Source organism: Lithobates pipiens, unplaced genomic scaffold, assembly GCF_037356315.1.
Source record: "Lithobates pipiens isolate NorthernLeopardFrog02 unplaced genomic scaffold, aLitPip1_a1.2 Scaffold_19, whole genome shotgun sequence".
Classification (NCBI taxonomy): domain Eukaryota; kingdom Metazoa; phylum Chordata; class Amphibia; order Anura; family Ranidae; genus Lithobates; species Lithobates pipiens.
Window position 1 is genome coordinate 264,218,724 of NW_027507764.1, and position 12,633 is coordinate 264,231,356.

The following is a 12,633-nucleotide window of genomic DNA, read 5'->3' on the forward strand; positions in this document are numbered from 1 at the left end:
TGAGCAACCAAACGAGTATTGTCTTGGTTGTGGTTGTCAGAGTTTGGAATGGCTGATATCTATATTCAGACTGGAAGGAAGCAGTATATGATGAATGCACTCAAGGGATGTTTTGTTATCAATTTCAGTGTACATGTAGAAAAATACCATGTGACTCAATATATTTTAAATAACACCCTGCAAGGATTCAAATCTCACAGGAAAAAATAATCAATCCCCTCATAAACCTTCAAAGTGCATATACAGAAAATGTCATATAACTAAATAAATAGAATACATGAATAACAGTAAATCATCAATCTTATATAAGCACCCTGCAGGTATGCAAAGCCCACAAGTGATGTGAATTACAAAATCCTATATACACGTAATCTGGACTACAGTGTAAGGTAAAGTGAAGCAATCCTTTCAGATCAGTCCCAACAAATATTCAGGTGAATTCCTTCAATGATTTATATACCAAACACTGGTGTCTCTTGTGAACATAACACCCCTGTGTCTTCATCACCTTCAGGCGTGCATGTTCACCATCTTTTTTTGGCTCTTAGAAAACAGGTCAACAAAAGCTCTATTTAATCAATCCCAGGTAGCTCCAGTAACCACTGGCCCACATTCTGTTGTCACTTTAGTTCCCTCTCCCGGATGGATCAATGCTCAAAGACAAGGAAAAAATAATGGGCCCCATAGTGTAGCAACAATTTTCAGTAAGAGATATAACCAATGAAATATTACTAACAAATAAAAAGGGGCTAGAGAGCCCATTCACAGCATATAGCTATAAATTAAGTGTAACGGGTGTTCCAAGATGGCAGACTTCGACTGCACCCCAAAACTACATCACCACGAGTCCATCCTATGCATTACGTCATGCTCCCTGTGACTTCATCAGACATATGCTTCATGTTTGTCAACAGATGTGAAGATGGGAGAATCTTTAATGAAAAATCATATCAATTAAAAAAAAATTGTAAGATGTGAAATATAATGATTATACATAAAACATAGTACACATTCAAAGTGTATCACAAGTGATGGGAAAAATACAATGCCCATAGCTTCAGGACATTTTAAACTTATTTCATAAAAAGGTCCACATCATAGCAGTGGTTCATTCCCACAGGTACCCTTGTCTGTGGGTAGAAAATACACCAGATTTCACGTGAAAGAAGTGCACGGTAGATGTCCCCTCACGTGAGGATAATTTAACTCTTTACAAGCCTGAGTACGAGAAGGATGCCATATTGCCATTATGTTCATACATAAAGTGCTTAGACACTTTGGATAAGCATTGTCAGTACTGTAAAATGCACCGTGAAAATGTTCGCTGATTCAAGTTCTCAGTGGTCTTATGGTGCAACCCACATATTGTTTGCTACATTTATCACATTCCACATATACAACATTACTAGTGCCACATTTGATATATTCACAAATCATGAATTCTCATCCTGTGGCACATGAAATTACTATCTTGTGTTGTCTGGAGTGTCTACTAAAGAAACTGCATATGTTATTCCAACAAATGTAAGAGCCCACAGCCCAAGTTTTTTTGTATTGCTCCAACTCAAAGTTGGGGACAAAAGGCCTCGTAGCATTTTAGCACAGCAGCTTGAATACCTACAGCCTGACTTAAGTATTGGTGTCAAATCTCCATCCGTGGAAAGTATAGGTAAATATTTACTTAAAATGATTTTTTATTTTATTAAACTCCAAGGAGAAGGCAGTTACAAAAGTGACTGAACTTGTTTTGCTGTCATTAGAACTCTTACTATTATAGCCCTTCTTGTGATCAGCATTCTCCAAGAGGGTAATTCTATTTTTCTCTCATGAATGAAGTTGTGAGGCTATAATATTGCACTTCTTATTAAAACCTTCCTCAGTAGACCAGTTACGTCTGGCCCTGGTGAACTCCCCCATCAGAATGGATTGTTTGGTGTGTGCAGGATGGCAACTAGTAGCCAGAAGTAAGGCATTGCCTGCACATGCCTTATGATAGGTACAAATTGTAACCAAGCCCTGAGCTACTCAGCCTGTTAAAATAAGATCTAAAAAATTGATGGCATCCTTATGAAAAACTATATTCCAAATTGAGATGGTTTTTGTTAGCCAAGGATACAAAGGTAACACAGTCCATAAATGAACTATCCCATACAATCAGCAGGTTGTCTACGTAGTGACTATAACTAACTATAGAACCTGCACTTGGTTTGTGTTGGGAGAAGAGAAAACTCGCCTCCCACCAGCCCATGTACAGGTTCACCATGGATGGTGAAAAATGGGCCCCCATCGAGGCCCCCCTATATTGCAGATAGAAAACTCTATCGAACATGAAATAATTGCGACTGAGCAGAAATTCAACTGCCATAATTAAGACTTCTCTCAGACTGGTGTTGTAAGTACTGTAACATGTAGGGTGATGTTCAAGAACTTTGATTGCAAGGTTGTGTAGAATACAGGAATATAGTGACTTGGTACTCCTCCTTCCACATCAATTCCTTTTTTTTTAATTTATATATTTTTTCATTAAAGATTCTCTCGTAGAGCTTTTAATATATGTAGTTTCTCACATGTCAAGATCAAGTCTTTGTATGTTTTGTATCTCATGTGTTGTAGTATAGCTAGAATCTTTGCTTCTCACTTGTCGTCTTCACATCTGTTGACAATTTGTAATCAATCACCAGATTTCATTTGAACACATTGTTGATTGGCGAGGAGCAGTAATCATGTGATAGTCTTTTATGTATAAATGTTCATGCTTTTCAACATATATATGTGGAACAGGGCTTATCGTCTAAACTAGTCTGCTGCTTCTTTTTCTTGATGACCGTCTGTCTATTGGTGTGTGGAAGGACACCCTGACTGCAAACTTCCAAAGTAAGACTTTGTTTTCCGCTGTTATGAACCATACAATCTTTGATCAAATATGCTTCATGTTTATTGGCCCTGTCCACTGATTTCATCTTTCTGGGACAAAGTGCACAATTCTATTGTGTAATAACTGCATATTAGCTCAAATTTGTATTTCGACACATTGGCGTATGAGCACTGTGCCATCTCTGAAAGAATGGTTAATCTGCATTGATATGTTGGCTGAAATGGAGGAGTTGATCCATGCCACCAGAGATAGCCTTCACATGCATTTTAGAAGTTGGGCATGCTGGTTGCGGTATTGGAACACTGAGGAAAACTGGAATATCTGGATGGGTTTTGATTGAACTGTACAGAACTTTTTGTTAACTGATCTTTGTCTCACTCTGGTTTGTTGAACATAACTGACTGCTTAACAGCAGATATCGCAATAGATTATCAAATCTTCCACATGGCAGGATGTGGAAAACACAGATTCTGTCCTCCTGGAGGTCCAGGAAAGCTCTAAATTGGTGTTATGAGATTTAGATGAGTGTCACTGCATCGGTACACTCGTTATATTCTTTGGCCATCCTCTAGCAAACATATGCTTATGTCTAGTTCCGATGTTATTTACTTTGACAATATGGAGATGATGTTCTGAGTCATACTCTCTCTCTTCCTCATGCCCTCCACTTCTAAACGTGCTTTTCAATCCAGACATCCCAGATAGTCTGTCCTATGATCGAATGCTATCCTGGACTCAAGCAGGAATTTTCTTGTTGCCAACTTGTAAAATTTAGTGATGCGTAATTTTTTTTACCTTTTCTGACCTGCAAAAGAAACATCAGATTCACAAAATACTTTTCTATTCCTATCTGCAATAAAAAAAATAAAAAATCTACTAGATCCCTATCCCTGTCATTAGAGAAACCAACTGATTTGTAAATGCCATGTACCAGAGGCCCATATGAACCCCAGTTAATTTCTACTATTTATAAAAATCTACATGAAGCCATTCCCTTAACTGAGTGTAGTCACAATTATATAAGAAAATGGTCTTGAGTCCTGCAGCAAACTATTTCCTTGGCAGATTGGGAGAAAATTTGGGAGTCCACATCCAAAATCTCCCGATGTGTGACCCACAAAGAAACTGCGTCTAAGACTCTTTTATTCTGGTATAGGAGCCCAGATATCTTACATGCCCGTAACCCAGCAGCTTCTGGGCAATTTTGGAGATGCAATGATGCTGTAGGTAGCGATTACCATATTTTCTGGGAGTGCCCCTCTTTTAGCCAATTTTGGGCTCAGATTCAAAATCTTCTGCAAAAACTGTTGGAGACTTCCATTCATAGTTTCATAGTTACTAAGGTTGAATAAAGACACCAGTCCATCCAGTTCAACCTTAGTGAGTGTCTACAATTGTCCCCATCCCTGTACATTGCACACTCACATCAGTCCCTACCCTCAAGGAGCTAACAATCCAAGGTCCCCATTCACATACTAGGGCCAATTTTGGACAGAAGCCAATTAACCTACCTGCATGCCTTTGGAGTATGGGAAACCAGAGTACCCGGAAGAAACCCACACAGGCACAGGGAGAACATGCAAACTCCAGGCAGGTAGTGTTGTGGTTGGGATTAGAACCAGTGACCCCTTTTACTGCTAGGCGAGAGTGCTAACCACTACACCACTGTGCCACCATTACTTTGATGCCCTATACATTATTTGCTGAATCTCCCTCTCTTAGGTATCTTTAGGGCTAAAAGGAGGTTGATGTCCTTTATATTGTTGGTGGATTATCCCCAGACTTTAGTTATCTACCTCACCCCCCCAAGTTTTTACAATTTTTAGCTACCTTGGCAGACATACGTAGGATGGAACATCTGACTACAATAGATGGATCAGTACAAAAATTATACAACAAGTACACAACAGCGCAATACAGTAGGTAAATAGACTTCATTCAATTCATTTTTTAGCCCTAGTGATGATGAAAGTTATGTACATTACAGTCTTGCAAATCCCTTTCCTTTTTCTACATGATTGTATGGTGTGATATATTCGCTTAACCAAATTCAAGTAGCTATATAAATCAATGTTGGTTCATACCATATCTTTAATACTCATTGTTTTCATGTTTATATGACAGTGTATATTTAAAATACCTGAAAGTTTATATCTTTCTGTAAACTCTGCAAAAATTCTATAAATAAAAAAAAAAAAGAAAACACAGGTTCGCTTTCATTCTGCCTTTGCAGGTGTATGAGTGTTTGAACCTGGCCATCTCTTCACCCAACCTTTCTCCCTTTCTCCCTCTCCTCTTTGGGATTACGTTCATCGGACCTCTAGCAATCTCTGAGGGAAACAAAAGCAAAACCAACAGGTTTGCTCCATGACTAAGAGTCTTGGGGGAATGGTGTAGAGGGTCTGTCATGGGAAAGGCTTGGATGGGGGGTTTTCTTTTCCTGAGGGGTGGCTTCATTGGAGAAGGGATAAGTTAACTAGTTATTATACTAGTGATTATACTGGGAGATGTATAATGCTCATGTGGAGGGGGGCTAAAAGGGCCTCTGACCCCATCGGGAGGTGGTGGTCTGTGTTATACAGGGTACTTATGGGGGTGTTAAGAGGAACAAGTGGAAAAGGAAGGGGGGGAATGAGCAGTGGGTATAGGGAGATCTTTTCCTACTCCTCTGCGCTATTATGTGTCTTCGGATACTACTAAGCCAGTAGTTGGGAGTATTCTGCAGTTGTTTGGAAGTGTTGAAGTGTATTGAAGCTTGGTGGACCAGCTCCTTCATTTCCACTACTTTGTTTACTCGTCTAATCCAGTCCGCTGTGGCAGGGGAATTGGGGGATTTCCAGTGTACTGGTAAACACATTTTCACAATGTTTAAGAGGTGTAGGGAGAGAGAGCAGTGGTAATCTTTTTTGGGGATGGTGGAATGATGTAGGAGTAATTGGGCTGGGGAGAAATCTATTTTGAATGTGGTGATTTGGACCATGAGGTGGAGAATTTCTTTCCAGAAGTTTTGGATTAGAGGGCATTCCCACTGTATGTGGAGAAGTGAACCCTCTTTGGCAGAACATCTCTAACATTTGGGGGGTATCTTGGGGGAAATTTTAAGTAGTTTGATGGGGGTCTTATACCATATGGAGAATAGTTTAAAGCCATTTTCCTGCACAGAAACATTGATTGTTCTTTTGTGGATGTAGGAATATATTTTTTCCATTCATCATCTGTAACGTTAATTGAGAGATCTTTCTCCCAGTTAGCACAAGCTATATTGGATTTTGGGTTGTGTTCTGAAAAGAGGGTTGAGTATATGGCTGAGATCAGATGGTATTTAGGTTCTGTGTTGGTGCAGATCATTTCAAACTGTGTGCGTAGTCTCAAAAAATCTGAGCGCGTTTGTCCAGTCATTTGGATATCGATAGAAAGCTGTCTCCATTGAAAAGGTTTTCTGCTCTCATATTGGTGTGGGGCCATAGTTTGGTAGGGAAAGTGTCCTCATTACCTGGTGGGAATTCAGGTTGTTACGGATGGGAGTCAATGGACATGGCGAGGAGGATATTTTAAATTGGTGAGATTTTTTTTAAAGATTTGCAGTGAATTGCTAATTAAAGGGTGTTGTTTGAGTCTAGAAGAATAAGGATGAGCCGAACACCCCTCGGTTCGGTTCGCACCAGAACCTGAGAACCGAACCCTATTAAAGTCTATGGGACTCGAACGTTCAAAATCAAAAGTGCTAATTTTAAAGGCTTATATGCAAGTTATTGTCCTAAAAAGTGTTTGGGGACCTGGGTCCTGCCCCAGGGGACATGTATCAATGCAAAAAAAAAGTTTTAAAAATGACAGTTGTTTCAGGAGCAGTGATTTTAATAATGCTTAAAGTGAATCAATAAAAGTGTAATATTTCTTAAAATTTCATACCTGGGAGGTGTCTATAGTATGCCTGTAAAGGTGCACATGTTTCCCATGCTTAGAACTGTCCCTGCACAAAGTGTAGTTTCTGCAGGAAAAAAAAAGTAATTTAAAAGCTATAATGAATTGTCGGCTCCCCGTAATAGAGAGAACATTCATTAAAAGTCATTGATAAAAAAAAAAAGCATGGTGTTCCCCCAAATTCAATTACCAGGCCCTTCAGGTCTGGTATGGATATTAAGGGGAACCCCACATCAAATTAAAGAAACAATGATGTGGGATTCCCCCCAAATATCCATACCAGACCCTTCAAGTCTGGTATTATTCTCTACATTGTAAATTTATGTGACTTTTTTTTTTTCGTTTTGCACTATTTGTGGAAACAATCTGGCTAGTCTTCTTTTCCATTTAAATAATTAAATATCTTAAAAAATAAGTAGGTAACATTTTTTTTTTTCATTACAGTGGAACCTCACCCAATTTTTTTTTTACCTTTCTGCATCTTTTCTCCCTCAGCCTGGTCAGATATGGCAGTTTATTTATTTATTTTCAGGAAGCTGGCACTTTTTTTGGTATCAGCTCTCACCACTTCATTCCCTGCTTAGGTGAGGATAACATCACCTAGGTCATTACCCAGTGAGGTTCCTATTGTCCACACAGGGGCAAAGTGAATAAGCCTTCCATACCACAAAAAATATTTCTGCTCCTGCAGAAGAGATGGAAAGTTCAAGCAATACTTATTTTATTGATGTATGTCTTTAAGGTCTCCAATTAGGGTTCAAACAGAGGGAAAATACATCCAATAGGGATCTTAGCCCCAAGTAATAGAACAGTTTTAGTTTTAATGGGCTGGAACATCATTAGCTTCAATGTTGTCAAAGATGTCTAGGAATTTTAGATAGATAGGGATATATATCGGTGAATCAGTTTTAGAATTTAGACAGAGAAGGGGATAAAGGAGAAATAGGTGATTAATTGAGCAATGTTGTTGATATAAGTGGGTTCATTTACCAAGGCCAAATAGACGGTTGAATTTACAAGGGGAATTTCCCATAGAGCTCAATGAATGAGGTGAAGCTCTCCTGACTTCCATCATCCAAATGTATAAGCAAGATGCTGTTTATTTATTTTATTTTTTTTAAATACATTTTATTGGTTTTAGAAAGCATAGGCCTAGGTAGCACATTTATTAGCTGGGTTAAATTACTGTATGCTCATCCAACAGCCCAAATTAGAATCAAGGGTGAACTTTCCGAGCATTTTCCCTTGTTTAGAGGTACCAGGCAGGGATTGGAACCACTCACGGCAAGAGTGAGAGGGGACAGTGAGATTGTGGGGTTTCAAAGAGCCACTGGAACTGATGTGGGGTCATTATATGCTGATGATACTTTGCTATACCTGGGTGATACACAAAACTCATCGACTGGGACGATGAGAATTATTGAAAACTTTGGTACTCTATCCGGCTTTTCAATAAATTGGAATAAGTAGGTGCTAATGCCCCTAGACCCACTGACTGCACCCCTACCTGACTGCGCATCCATGATTCAAATAGTGACCTCTTTCCGCTATCTGGGAGTTCAGGTGTCCCCAGATGTGTCTCAATATGTCCCCCTAAATCTTACTCCTCTACTAAATTTAGGGAGAAGTGCAGGGCCTGGTGCAGATTGCTGTTGTCTGTGGTGGGGAGGGCTAATCTCATAAAAATGGTGTGGGCACCACAACTCCTGTACATTTGCCATAATTCCCCAGTGTGGATCCCAAGGCGATGGTTTGATAAGATAGATTCCCAGTTCAGGGAATTAATATGTTGCAAAAAAACTGCCAGAATTAGTTTAAAGGCCTTACAATATAAAAAGGAAGAAGGTGGACTGGCAGTCCCACATGCTAGGACATAATTCCTTTCCTCTCAGCTACAGCAGCTGGGTGCTGTCAGACCCTTTAGATCCAGTAGGCAAAATCCTAGGTACACCAACAGAGGACTCCACTCCACTGACTATTTTAGAGTTGGGTTATCTGCACCTGGACAGGGGACTTCCTTCCATAACCCTACTAAACACATTATGGGCACATATTAAACGCCTACTAGGAATAAGAGGTTTCTTCACTGTAACCCCCATTAGGAGAAACGCTACCTATAAAGAGTTAGTGAAGCTTAAGGGGTTCAGTAATTGGAAATCAAGGGGGATCCAATTCTTGTCACAGTTATATAATGGTCAGGTCCTCAAATTTTATGGAGATTCAGACGGAGTTCGGCATTGATTTTTTTAAATACCTTCAACTAAGGCATTACATATGCAATCCAGACTTACACCGCTTAGTCTAACTGATTATGCCTTCATGCAATTAATCCTACTGGAAAGTGAGAGAAAGGGTATGATCTCTAGAGGATATGGTATCTTGCTTAATGCACTTCAGGATTCTACCAAATTACCATGCAGGCACAAATGGGAGGAGGATCTGGGGCCACTGGATTGTGAGATGTGGACCCTTTGCCTCACCTCTGCCCCTCTGGTCTCAGTGTCAGCCTCCCAGAAATTGTCACACCTGTACCTACTACATAGAGTCTATAGAACTCCTGCTTGTTGTATAGAACTCCTGCCAAACTTCATGGTTGGGGCCTCAGGGATACTCCCTTATGTCCCAAATGCATGAGGAACCATGGCAACCTCCTTCACATGTTCTGGAAATGCCCAAAACTCTTTCGGTATTGGTCTGGAATTCTCAAGGTCATTTCACATGTATTCACGGTTGTTATTCCTAAAACTCTGGCTGTGTGCCTGTTGGGTGCTCTTGAGGAGGAGACACTGACCCCCGCCGCTCATCCGGCGATAATTCGTCTACTGTATTTAGCGTGTAAACTTATTGCACAACTATGGATTACTCCCAGAGTTCCTACCAGGCAACAATGGATTGAATAAGGGAATAAAATGTTAATAAGAGAAAAGCTGACCTACCAGCATAGAAAGGTACCCCACAAATTTTACAAACTGTGGCAGGAGTGGCTGGAGGTTCCTGGTTTAGCACCCCACCAGCTTGTTAAATTTAGATTATAACAAGGATAAGAATTTGCTGGTTCGAAACCCTTGGTCTGGATTTTACCTCTCTAGTTTTTGTTCAACAAAGTAGACAGGGAATGGGGACTTATCTTATCAGACTGAGTAAGCTTTTGGGGGCTCTGGAGACAGATCTAATATGCTAATCTACGGTAGATGGGTGCTCTGAATGTTGTAATACTTCGCTTTTCTTTTTATTTTGTTCTTTTCTATGTTTATGTTGGTTACACGCAGCCAATGGAGCTGTAGCTCTTGTAGCTCAAAGCCGTTGGCTTCATATCACTGTTCTGTACTGATTCAAGTTTCAATAAAACCTTTTTTGATATAAAATTTTTTTTTTATTAACCACTTAAGCCCTGGACCATTTTGCAGCTAAAGGACCAAGCCCCTTTTTGCGATTCGGCACTGTGTCACTTTAACTGACAATTGCGCGGTCGTACGACGTGGCTCCCAAACAAAATTGGCATCCTTTTTTCCCACAAATAAAGATTTCTTTTGGTGATATTTGATCACCTCTGTGGTTTTTATTTTTTGCGCTATAAACAAAAATAGAGTGACAATTTTGAAAAATATTCAATATTTTTTCCTTTTTGCTATAATAAATATCCCCCAAAAATATATATAAAAATTATTTTTTCCTCAGTTTAGGCCGATACGTATTCTTCTACATAGAGAAATGGAAAGGACTCAGTAAGGCAAGGAATTATCAATGCACCTCATCCCAATTATAACAGATAAAGAAAAACGAGAAGAGACAGGCGGGACTGTAGCGGTGCTAATACTAGTAAGAGAGGAGTGTATAAATGTATAGATAAAAGAGAATATTTTATTAAATGTAATAAAAGCGATAAAAAAAAAAAAAAATATTACAATAGGATCAAATTTAACAAAATTGCATATATTAGCTACCATACAAAACAGTATACAAAATCCAACAATTAGTTTAAATAACCCAATTCTTGGCAGTTCAGATAGAATATTCCCGACATGTTTCGCCTATCATTAGGCTTCTTCAGGGGAGCCAGTAATTGGTGGAAGAGAAATTGTTTTGTTTAGAATACAAAAAGGGTACACTATAAATAGAAAGAAATAAAACAAAGTTAATGGAGCCGGTCACATACACAAAAGAGCACATCCTTAGTCCCCAACACCGCCCAACTGTCTCCAAAGATTGGTGGATAGGGAATGACACAAAAAAAGTATATGTATGTCTTTAAAGAGTATAAGCAAAATAATACCTACCTATTTAAAAACAAATACATCTAGTCCCTAAAGAGAAGACCCCACCTGGGATTGGAGAATGGACCGATCATAGACAACCGCCAAAAGGGTGACTGCAGGAGACAAATCAAGCGAACAGACAAGTCTAGTAATCAACAAACTTCACAGGGAGCTTAATAAAGCTTCCATAGGGATTATTGGTTAATCAATAAGTTTAGAAAGTCCATAGCAATAAAAATAAATTTAAATTTAAACTATACCTGTGCTGCATTAGATGTAAAGTATGTTGCACATGAAAAGTTGAAAATTGCACAGAGGGAGGTCCTTGGAGTTGTGTCTAGAGGCCCGTGAGATGATCTTGGTTATAATAAGGTAGTTTAAGAAGAACACGAAGATAGAAAAAATATTCAAAAAAGAAAAGTTATATATAAAAGAAGCCCTAAAACAGAGCAAGAAAAAACAAAAGAAAAGGGTCAGCTGGGCAGTGTGCTCACGAATAATTATTGGTCAATTAAAGTAGTGCTAGCTTACCATAAGCATATAAGAAGTGCAGTCACAATTATTGCTGTATCACACAGGCAACAGCCCAAGCGTACCGCGAAGCAGACAGCACCAAAGCCACAACATTCTGGCTCTAAGCAGAGCCGCCAAAAGAATCAGTCTAAGATCTAAAAATGACCAGAACAAATTTAAATAAATTAGATAAGATGAAAGAAAGGAAGGGTTGGAACAGCAGCCTAGTCTGTGTGGACAGACTCAGTGCTAGTTCAATGAACTGACCTTGCGGCGAAAACTTCTCACGTGGACTCGGCAGGGCGGACATGCCTGCAGCATTGATGAACGCTTATTTATCTCCCTCACCACCCGGCGTCTAATCAGCGACGCCGGATGTGAGCGGACAGTAAGTGCGGAACTGCGCATGCGCGCGCCCCCGCGTCACAAAGGAAGCCTACAGTCCCCATAATGCACTGCGGAGGTGTCTCCGTAGCCAAGGAGACCAGGGCACCGCGACAGGCAATAGCGGGGAACACGGGAGAGACATTCGAGAGGGCTCAGAAGAGCTCTACAGAGATTGTCAATCCGAGGACCCGGTGAAACGGACGCGCACGTCCCGCAACCCGCATGTTAACAGGTCCAGCTTCCACATAGCTGGACCTGTGTGTCCGTACAGCACCCCAAACTGTGCGGAAATAAAATGATCGAACGTACCCCAAAGAAGTAGGGGGGGCCTTTCCAAAAAAGAAAAGAAAAAGTTTTTTATTACACTGTATTGGAGCCTATATAACTTAGTCTGAGTGGCTATCAGTCAGAGAATGGCTGTTTAATCTAAATTCAACCAAATCTCATGAGACACATGGACAAAATTAAGGAGAAAGAACTGTGCTTGTTGACCGGCACCATACAAATTCATAAATGTACAAAAAATGATAAACAGAATATAATTAAGTTGAAAAAATTATATATCATTGCAGAACATCAGTCAAAAAAATGCACTATATTAAAGAATATAAACAAAAAATCAGTGGATATTAAGGTGTTATGTTAAAATAAAGATAAATCCAGTACATTAATGTATAAACA